General features: G+C 34.4%; 1 pseudogene; it reads left to right on the top strand.

Moving 5' to 3' along the window:
- The first annotated feature begins 251 nt into the window (after positions 1–251).
- Positions 252–768, top strand: LOC141496541 (E3 ubiquitin-protein ligase RNF138 pseudogene; annotated as a pseudogene).
- The last annotated feature ends 10,606 nt before the right edge of the window (positions 769–11,374 follow it).

The following is an 11,374-nucleotide window of genomic DNA, read 5'->3' as shown; positions in this document are numbered from 1 at the left end:
TTTGAGCATTTATCAATTGGGAAATAACTTGTTATTTTAAAAATTTCACTCAATTCTCTCTATTTTAAAAAATGAAATCTTTGCCAGAAACAATGCTGTATTCCTTTTAATCTTGGTTACAATAGTTTTGTTTGTGCAAAACGTTTTTAATTTAATCTTATCAAAAATTCAGTCTTCAAATACAAGACTCAAGATTATATCTAAAAGGTAAGTAGAAAGGGGAGAAATAATAATTAATATCAAACTGGATACATCCATACAAAAATGTCTTGAGGAAATTTTATGGTATCTACTAGTACTGTGGAAAATGGATCAAATTTTGCATGAGTCATCATTACAAATCTAATAACAAGTATCAGAATGAGTATCATGTGTTATTTGTTATTCCAAATTTTCAGATCTCTCAAGATTCAGTATGGAATTATAACAAGAATAAGATATTTACATCTGATAACACAGAGACCTATGAGGGAGAAGTAAGTTCTATTGAGTATTGCAAATTTAAGTGCCCATTGTGTCAAAAAGCAAACTTTACAAGACAACATTTACTGAATCAATATAAGTCACCTCTCTCATTAGTCCCTGTGATATGTACTATTTGTGTTTTTCTTCCATGGGGACATACTAGTCAGATGACTATAAATCTTGTAAGCTAAGTAGCTCAGACATTAGTTTGTTTATGAAGAAATTGTAAATCTTCAGTTAGATGAGGAATAATATGAAATTGCTTTTGAAGAATCTTATCAAGTAAGCTTCTGGAGTTTGTAATCATCTGCATCTTGTATCAGCCAGAGCCATCTTGGAGGGAAAATTATATGAATTCAAATTTCAGTAAAATTTGTATATTAATAAAACAGGATTTCAGTTTATGTATTTGTTTTTATTGCAAAATAAGGATTGGCCATCACGGAATGATACTTTTACTTAATTTGAACTATGCAAAAGAGGGTTTGTTTTTGCTGGGTTTTTTGGTTGTTTCTTTATTAATTTCCTTAATCACAGAGAAATCCTAAGGGTCTTAATCTTCCAACTTGATTTTTTTCAGTGGTCACTGTTAGACTCTTTTCCTCATCACTCCTACATTTTTAAAAATTAATTAATCAATTTTCATCCATTTGTACATGCATATTTAAAAGTATCAAAATTTCCCTCTATCATTCCTTCCCACCCCCTTCTCCTCAGCATGGAATAGTCACATTAGCATTTTACATTCATATTTTGTTCATCTTTTTACTTAATATTTCATCACTGGATGAGCATTGTCTCAGTCAAACTGTGACCTGGGAAAGAAGTAATTTTAAAAGGTTAAGGTCCCCTATAGCATTAAAGATAATCAATAGTCATACCAGTGCATATTGAGATGCTGAAGTAGAAAGGAAGAATGGTGTCTTTTTATAATATCCTCCCATTCAAATTCAACTCACCTCTGGCCAAGATGGTGGGGAGAAGCCAGGCACTATTCTAAGATGTTCTGTATTTCCATCAAATCAAATATGAAAGGAACCTCTTAACAGAAATTTGATCAACAAAACATAAAAGAAGCTAGGAGAAGAACAGTTACCAAGGGTCTGTCTCAGGGGACCGTGGCCAAGCTGGAGGGAGAGAGAGCCAGTCCAGGAGCAGTGCATTGAAAACTGAAGACCAACCTAAAATTAATTTGCCCCATGAGCAAATCCTCTAGGAAATTCAACATGAAAGATCTTTGAACCAGCCCTCCCCCAACACAAGATCTTAGGAAAATGAAGAAAGGTCAGGAGAAAGTGTGGGGGTCCATATAAAACTACCTTGAACTAAAAGATCCTAACATCCTAACTCAGAGATATCCAGAATTTCTGAGGAGAATATGAATTGTTCTCCAGTCCAGAAAGACTTCCCAGGAGAAATCAGGAAGGAGTTTAGAAATCAGTTGGAAAAATTGGGAAAAGAAACAAGAGAAAATTACCATCTCAAACAAAGAAACAGATCCTTGGAAAATAAAATTGGAAAAATGCAAAAAGAAAAGAATTCTCTCAAAATCTCAATTGGACAAATGGAAAACTCCTTCAAAAATAGAATTGACTAATTAGAAAGAGAGTTGTAAAAGGTCAATGAAGAAAATTCTTGTCTTAAGAAAGAATGAAATCTATGAAAACTAATGATTTCATGAGGCAATAAAGGATCTGTTAACCAAAACCAAAATATAGAAAAGAATAGAAGAAAATTCAAAATCACTCATGAGCAAAATGACTGACCTTGAGAATATATCCAGGAGAAACAATTTAAGAATCATTGGACTGTCTGAAAAAATTGAATATAATAAAAGCTTGGACTCAATGTTACAGGAATCAGTGATGGATATGCTCTGATATGATGGGACTAGAAGGCAAAAGAGTGATTGAAAGAATACATTAATCCCCTTCTGAAAAGGATCCCCAAATGAAAATACCAAGAACTATTGTGTTTAAACTCCAGAGCTGTCAGATAAAAAAGAAAATTCTGCAAGCAGTCAGAAAGAAACAATTTCTATACTGAGGAGCAACAGTAAGGATTACACAGGACCTGGCTGCATCAGCAATAAGGGATCAAAGGCCTAGAATGTGACATTCCAAAGAACAAAGGAGTTAGACTGTAGTCAAGAACTCACTACGTGGCCAAATTGAGTCTTCTCTGCAGGGAAAATATAGACATTTAACAAAATGGAAGACCTCCAACTTTTCATGTTGAAAAGGCTGGAGTTAAATAGAAAATTTGGACTTCAAACATGAGATATGGAAAGGTAAAAAAAAGAGTAAAGAAAAAAAAAAACTGCTATCCAGTAAGATGAAAATGGCTATATACACACCTGGGAGAAAAATTCTCATAACTCTGGAGGATTTTAACTGTTTTAGAGAGAATATACTTAGTCAGAAGTAATAGACACTGATGACTTATACATGACTCTGATAGAATAATTTAAAAACATATCTCCTTAAAAAGGGGGGGGCAGAAAAGAGAAGGGAGAATGGAGGAGAATGAATGGGGTAAATCATATTACATAAAGAGGTATAAAGGACCTGTTGCAATAGAGGGGAATAAGGGAGGAGGTGAAAACTGCTTGAATCTTATTATCATCAGAATTGACTTAAAGGCAACATCCACACACCCAGTTAAGTTAAGAAACTTATCATACTTTTCAAGTATTAAAAAGGGAAAGGGGAGGGGGGAGGAAAAGAGGAACTAAAAGAAGGAAGGAAAGGAAGAAAGAAAAAAAGGGAAAGGAGAAACAAAGGGGAGGGGCATTGGATATAAGGAGGCAAACACTGAAGGTAGTGGTATGCAGAAACAAAAAACTGGGGAATATGGATAAAGTGAAAAAAGGGGGAAAAATACAAACAGAAGGAAGATAGCATTGAGGGCAATAAAGAGTTATTAATTTTAATGTGAATGGGATGAACTGTCCTATAAAACATAAGTGAATAACAGAGTAGATTAAAAGCCAGAAGCCTACTATATGCTGTTTACAAGAAACTCAATTGAAGCAGAGAAATATAGAGAGAGCAAAGGTAAAAAGTTGGAGAAAAATATATTTTGTTTCAACTGAAGTGAAAAAAAAGCAGGGGTAGCAATACTTGTCTCAGACAAATAAGCTGCAAAAATAGAACTCATTAAAAGGGATAAGGAAAGAAACTATATCCTCCTAAAAGGTACCAGGGTAAATGAAGCAATTTCGATACTAAATATGTATGCACCAAGTTGTACAGCATTCATATTCTTAGAGGAGAAGTTGAATGAGTTACAGAATGACATAGACAGCAAAACTCTACTGGCAGGAGAGCACAACCACTGGCTCTCACATTTAGATAAATCTAACCATAAATAAACAGGAAGGAAATTAAAGAAGGGAATAGAATGTTAGAAAACATGATGGACCTGTGGAGAAAACTGAATGGGACAGAATGAAATATACTTTTTTTCTGTTTTACATGTCACTTACACAAAAATTGACCATTTGTAGGGTATAAAAACCTGATAATCAAATGTAGAAAGGCAGAAATCATGAATACATCCTTTTCAGATTGTCATGCAATAAAAATAACATGAAAAAATGGGCCAGGAAGAGATAGAATTAAAACTAATTGGCAACTAAATAACCTCATTTTAAAAAATGAGTGGATCAAACCAAAATAATAAAAAGAATTAATTACTTCATCTTAGATAATGACAATAATGAAACAACATACCAAAACCTAAGGGATACATGCAAGGTATCTGTCAGGGCATATATTATATCTTTAAATGTTTACATGAATTAGAGAAAGAGGAAAGCATTGAACTAAATATGCAACTAAAATTAGAGAAAGAAAAATTAAAACACCTCGATTAAATACTGAAAATTAAAGGAGAAATTAATAAAGTTGAAAGAAAGAAAACTATTGAACTAATAAATTAAACCAAGAGTTGCTTTTATGGAAAATAATGAAATTGATAAACCTCTGGTTAATTTGATTAGCAAAATAAAGAAGAAAACCAAATGAAAAAGGTGAACTTACCACCAATGAGGAGGAAATTAAAGTAATGATTCAGAATTATTTTGCCCTACTATATGCCAATATATTTGATAATCTAAGTGAAATGGAAGCATATTTACAAAAAATAAGTTGCCCAGGTTAAAGGAAGAGGAAATTAAATACCTAAATAACCCTATCTCAGAAAAAAGAAATTCAAGAAGATATTATTGATCTCCCTAAAGCAAAAATCTTCAAGGCCACATGGATTCACAAAGGAACTCTATCAAACATTTAAGTAACAATTCTATATTAAATCTTTGAAAAAAATACATAAGGGGGAATTCTGCCTAACTTTTTCTATGACACCAATATGGTGCTGATACCTAAATCAGGAAGAGTCAAAACAGAGAAAGAAACTTATAGACCTATCTACCTAATGAATATAGAAGCAAAAATCTTAAATAAAAACTTAGCAAAGTGATTTCAGCAGTTAATCACTAGGACAATACTCTATGACCACCAAGATTTATCCCAGGAATGTAGGGTTGGTTCAATATAAGGAAAATTGTTAGTATAATTATATCAATAACAAACCTATCAGAAATCATATGATTTTATCTTTAGATGCTGACAAAGCCTTTGACAAAAAACAACACCCATTCCGACTAAAAATACTAGACAGCATTGGAATAAATGGATTGTTTCTTAGAATAATAAGCAGTATCTATCTGAAACCATCAACAAGCATTATAGGCAAAGGGGATAAGCTAGAGGTATTCCCAATAAGATCAGGGGTGAAACAAGGATACCTGTTGTCAACATTACTATTCAATATTGTGTTAGAAGTGTTAGCTTCAGCAATAAGAGAAGAAAAAAGATATTGGAGGAATAAGAATTGGGAAGGAAGAGACAAAACTATTATTCTTTGTAGATGACATGATGGTATACTTGGAGAATCCTAAAAAATCATCTAAAAACTACTAGAAACAATTTGCAACTTTAGCAAAGCGACAGGATATATAACAAACCCTCATAAATCTTCAGCATTTCTATATATTAACAGCACGATATAACAGCAAGAGCTAGAAAGAGAAATCCTATTCAAAAGTACCTTCATACAATATAAAATACTTGGGAGTCTACCTGCTAAGGCTGACTCACAAATTCTAGGAAAACAACTAACAAAACACTTCTCACAGAATTAAAATCAGATTTAAATAACTGGGCAAAAATTAATTGCTAATGGATAGGCTGAGCTAATATTATAAAAATGATAATTCTACCTAAATTAAATTGCCTTTTTAGTGCCCTACCAATCCAAATTCCAAAAAAATACTTTAATGAGTTTGAAAAAATTGTAAGTAAATTCATATAGAGAAATGAGTCAATAATTTCAAGGAATTCAAAGGAAAAAAGTACAAAAGAAGGTGCCTTAGCCCTACCACATCTAAAATTATATTATAAAGCATCAGTCATTAAAATTCTCTGGTATTGGCTAAGAAATCAAGTGGTGGATCAGTGAAATAGATTTGGTACAAAAGAGATAACAGGAAATGATTACAGTGCTTTGCTCTTTGATAAACACAGCTTTGGTCATAAAAACTCTCTGTTCAATAAAAACTGTTGGGAAAATTGGTAGTTAGCATGGCAGAACCTTGGATTAGACGTTAATATCTCACACCCAATATCAATTTAGCATCAAATAGTTACAGGATTTAGTCATAAAAGTCAATATTATAAGCAAACTTGGAGACCAAGGAATAGTTTGCCTGTTTGATCTATGGAAAGTGAAGGAGTTTATGACCAAGGAAGAGATTGAGAACCTCAATAAAAATAAACTAGATCATTTAGATTACATTAATTTAATAAGCTTTTGCATATACAAAATCGTTCTAACCAAGATCAAAAGAAATGTAGTAGTTTGGGAAACAATATTTACAACCAGTATTTCTGATAAAGGACTCATTTCTAAATACAGAACTGAATCAAATTAAAAAAAAAAAAACAAGCAATTCCCCAATTGACAATTGGTCAAAGTATACCAGATACAATTTACATATGAGGAAATCAGAGATACATGGTCATATGAAAAGTTGCTCTAAATCATTACATGCAAATTAAAACATCTCTGAGGTACTACCTCACACCTCTCAGATGGGTCAATATGATCAGAAAAGACAATGATCAATGTTGGAAGGTAAGTGGGAAATCTGGGACACTAATACATTGTTGGTGAAGGTGTGAATTCATTCAGCCTTTTTGTAGAGCAGTACATACCCTCTGATCCAGAAATAATACTACTGGGTCTATACCCCAAAGTAATCATGAAAAAGGGTAAAAACATCACTTGCACAAAAATATTCATAGCAGCCCTGTTTGTGGTGGTAAAGAACTGGATATTGAGTGAATGTTCATCAGTTGGGGAAATGGCTGAACAAATCATGGTAATTGTATTTAATGGAACACTATTGTTCATTTAGAAACCAGGAGGGATAGGAATTGAGAGAAGCCTAGAAGGATTTCCATGAAGTGATGCTGCATGAGATGAGCAGAACCAGAAGAACATTGTATACCCTAACAGCAACATGGGGGTGATGATCAGACTTAATGGACTTGTTCATTTCATCAGTGCAAGAATCAGGGACAATTTTAGGGTATCTTGGATAGAGAGCACCATCTGGATCCAAAGAAAGAATTGTGGAGTTTAAACAAAGACCAAAGACTATTACCTTTATTTTTTTTTAAAAAGTTAACTTATATAATTTTGCTGTCTCATATTTTATTTTTTCCTTATGGATATGATTTTTTCTCTGAACACATTCAGTTTTGATCAATGTTTAGCATGGAAACATTGTAAAGAGTAACAGACTGCCTTTTGTGGGTGGTGCAATGAGGGAAGGGAGATTGGGAGAAAAATTTTAAACGTCAAAAACAATAAAAACATTAAAATAAATATATAAATTCAATCCACTTGCATGTCACGCATTATCTTCCTGATGTCATGGTTTTCTTCTAGAAATGCCAACATTAGGGGCAGCTAGATGTAGCAGGGGATAGAGTACTGGCCCTGGAGTCAGGAGTATCTGAGTTCAAATCTGGCCTCAGACACTTAATAATTACCTAGCTGTGTGACCTTGGGCAAGTCACTTGGCCCCCCAAACTGAAAAATAAATAGAAATATCAACATTAAACAGGAATAGACTTTTAACATCATTGTTTTCTCATACTTAAAAAATGGAGACCATACTATTACTTAAAAAGTATGGAAAGTAATTTCCTTTTATTGATGATAAAAAAACGGAGTCTTCTGGTATTATTATTATACCTTATTTTTTTGATTTTCACCTTTCTTGAATTTCTCATTTATCAACTTTTAATTTAATCTAATTTTGTCACTTTATTCACTGTCCAGTAAATAATAAAAGCATTATAAAATTTATCAAACTTTTATAAATCTGAAATACTAAGATTATTAAAATGAAAATTTTGAGAATTAAAAATCAAATCTTTGTTGATATTTGTAGTTAAAATGAATCTCAAAATTAGATTTAGAGATTTTAGTATTTTAATGAATAATGAGATTTATTTTGTAATATTAAAACTTTAAGAAAGAAAGGTTAACATTGCCATTATGTTTCCTTCTTTTAAAGTATAATATTGAGCCTTCTGGTTAAATGGAAGAGTGAAGTCAAGCATTCTTTTTAACTCTCCTGCTTTTTTTCTCAGAGCCAACATGAACCAGACCTCTTAACAGATTTTGGATTGACAGAACCCACAAAAGAACAGAGGACACTGTCTTCCAGAAATGTCTATCATGGGGGTCTGAGGGGAGATGAGCATGACCACGGCAGAGAGCAGAGGTCTGGAGCATTGATGGCAGGGTGACCTGAGGGACTAACCTGAGAACTGTCATGGTAGGAGCAGATGCCTTTGTGGTTTGAATTTGGGTGGACTGGGAGAACTCCAGCAGTGGCTGCCCAGGATACCCATTTAGCAAGCCTCACTGGTCTGGACTGTGAACTTAACAACAAATCCTCAGGGTTCCCAGAGGAATCCCTCTCAAGGACCAGATGAATTCACAAGTATATTCTACCAAGCACTCAAGGAACAAGTGGTTCCAATTTGAGGTGAAAAAGGAGGTTTCCAAAAAGAATCCTGTTCAACAGTGCCTGCTATAGGTTGTCACTTGTTATGTGGGCTATTGGATGTATATTCTGTTACTGGTGACCTCTGTTATTTAGAGTTGAAAACCACCATCACCAAATCTGGAGCCAGTTATGCTTATATTTTGGAAACCTTTGGGGACTTCATAGCTTTTTCTGCCTGTGGACCTCACTTTTAATCATTGAGCACACCAGCCAGGCCATCATTGCCATCACATTTGCTAAATACATTATACAGTCTATATTTCCCTTCTGAGCCACCAAACATATCTTCCCCCTCTGCTTTCTGCTTTTTCCATGTCTGCTGACATTTGTGACATGTGCATATGTGAAGTGAGACATATGTACACAATGTATTCACCTATGTCAAGGTTCTTGCTCTTACTGCTATCATCATCTAGGGCCTTATAACACTATGCCAGGGACATTCTGAGTACTCTCCAGATACATTTCAGGGTACTTCCTGGGATACAGGAAACCTTAACTTACCCTTTATACTGTTCACTTCTTTCCCTCTGGTTGGGACACAGCCAATTTGTTTACAAAAGAAATAAAAAACCCAGAAAGGAACTTGCCTCTGGCTATTGCAATTTCTTAAAGAAATTCAGGACCTGGAGGGGAAATGGATAACATTTTCAGTCTCCTGCTTGAGGGGTTTGGGTTTGGTCTGAGGAGAGCTATTTTGAAATCAAAATCTTTCTCCCCTCCATTTCCCCTCTTCCTCCCCCTCCTTTCCCAGAGCTCTTGTTCTCAGTTCCCTTCTCCCCCACTTCAAGACTGTTCCTAATAAATCTAAGTCAAGCCCCTCCCCATTAATGGTATCCAAATTTTGTTGGCTGAGACCAGCTTTATCAATGGGGGAGAGAGAGGAGAAAAGGTGAGGTGGGTAAATTTTGTGAGTTTTGAAGTCCACTGACTGGTTCCAGTCTTTTGATGTTTGAGACTGAGGATGTGATCCATTTTTTTCTAAATGATTCTGGTTTGTTTTTTTCTCTGGAAGCAGAGGGAGAGAAGATTACAGGCACTTTTTTGGTTGGGGGGGATTATTTGCCCAGGATAAATGACCTCAGATGGAAGCATCAGATGTTTATCTGTTCATAAACCATGGTAGTACTAGATGCATTGATAATTTCCCAGATATCACAGTTGATTTCATCTTGGTCTGGTTAGTTTTCTAGTGGAGGTGGAGGTCTTTTTCCCAGATGGGTTAGAGTCTAACAGCTGGAATCTTGTTAGTACAAAATTTTGCATTGGTGGTGTTTTCACTTGCTATTGAGTAAAAGTTTTGACTATAGAGTCTCACACTCCTCTACTTATTACATATTTGGGCACATACAGTTGTGCAATGTTCACATATATACATGTGTATATGTAATATACACTAATAAGGAAAAAAATTAACAAATTCACGAGGGTTTATACTTATCTTGTGAACAGGAGTAACTTTATTCACTTTAAAAATGTCTGATTTCTTTATTTTAGACATTAGCACATGAACTTGTTGCTGATCCTGGTCCTTGGAATGAAAATTCAAAAGAGCGACTGCTAATTGCTTTGACACCTTCTTTAAAAAAAATGTGTTTAACCCTGAGAACTCTAATTCAACTCTGTCATGAATTACCTAATATTTTTTTCTAATAAAGACAGTAGTCAGCTCCTTTTTTTACACACATGCACACATCATGTTGATAGTCATTTTAGCTTTCTAAAAACTTTAGTCTTGCAATTCCCTAAGGCAGCACTGGCATTCTCACATTGACCCTTGTTGCTAAATTGCCATAATTTATATACCTCACAAGTCCCTTTAACTCAATATAAGTCACATATGGGAAGCACAGAACCTTCCCTCCTTGCTTTCCCTAACTTCCAGGTGGGTTACAGGAGGGGACTTTCCCTGTTTGGTGGCCTGATTTCTCTTAGTAGTTCTGTTTGATTGCTTGTTACTTATTCTTTTTTTTTCTGAAGATGCAGTGTCTTTGGGAAGGCATGAATGATTTTTGAAGGTTCGGAATCACCTTTAGAGTCCTTTAGAATGCCTTCCCAACTTTGGGAGAAGCTTCCTTCTCCTATGCACCTATTTCTTGGAGTCTGTCATCCATGCTTCTTAATGAGAACCTTGAAACAAATGATAATAGAGTGCAGGGGAGAAAGGGAGAAAAGTTATTCCTAGGGTACATAGTGGTCCCAAAGATTTTAGGTATGGGTGCTTGTTGTGTGCCTTTGCCTAGACTATGTTCCTTTGGTTTCAACTTGATCGAATTTGAGTCTGGTAAGTCCTTATTTAAATAAATCTGAATTACTTCTGTCAAAAAACTTCAAGTGTTACATTTCAGTCCCTAAAGCAAAGACCTATTGCCTTACCAGAATTATGGCTGAGATATATGATTTGTTAGGGAAGACAAACTCTTGGTTATTGCAAGCAAGGAAATTAATTTAGGAAGATTATGATCTTCCAACCCAAAGGGAACATGACTCTATATCAAGATGAAATAATATCTGGTAGCATGAAGACTTTTCATGGCAAATCGGACTGCTTGAATGACTTATCTTACCAATTGTGCAGAAGTTAGACAAAAAGAAGAGATAATTGAGACCTCCAAATTAAATTAAGTGATATAAATTCACATAGCCCAAGGTTAATTCACATAAGAAGATTAGATTTGTGGTTGATTTAGAATGATTTCAAGGATAAGTATGTTTGCAGAAGGGAACTAAATGCAAATTTTAGTTTCATGGGGATTAAAT

The sequence above is a fragment of the Macrotis lagotis genome, chromosome 8 (genome assembly GCF_037893015.1).
Source record: "Macrotis lagotis isolate mMagLag1 chromosome 8, bilby.v1.9.chrom.fasta, whole genome shotgun sequence".
Classification (NCBI taxonomy): Eukaryota; Metazoa; Chordata; class Mammalia; order Peramelemorphia; family Peramelidae; genus Macrotis; species Macrotis lagotis.
The sequence above is the reverse complement of the archived record's forward strand: the minus strand, read 5'-3'. Positions and strand labels throughout refer to the sequence as shown.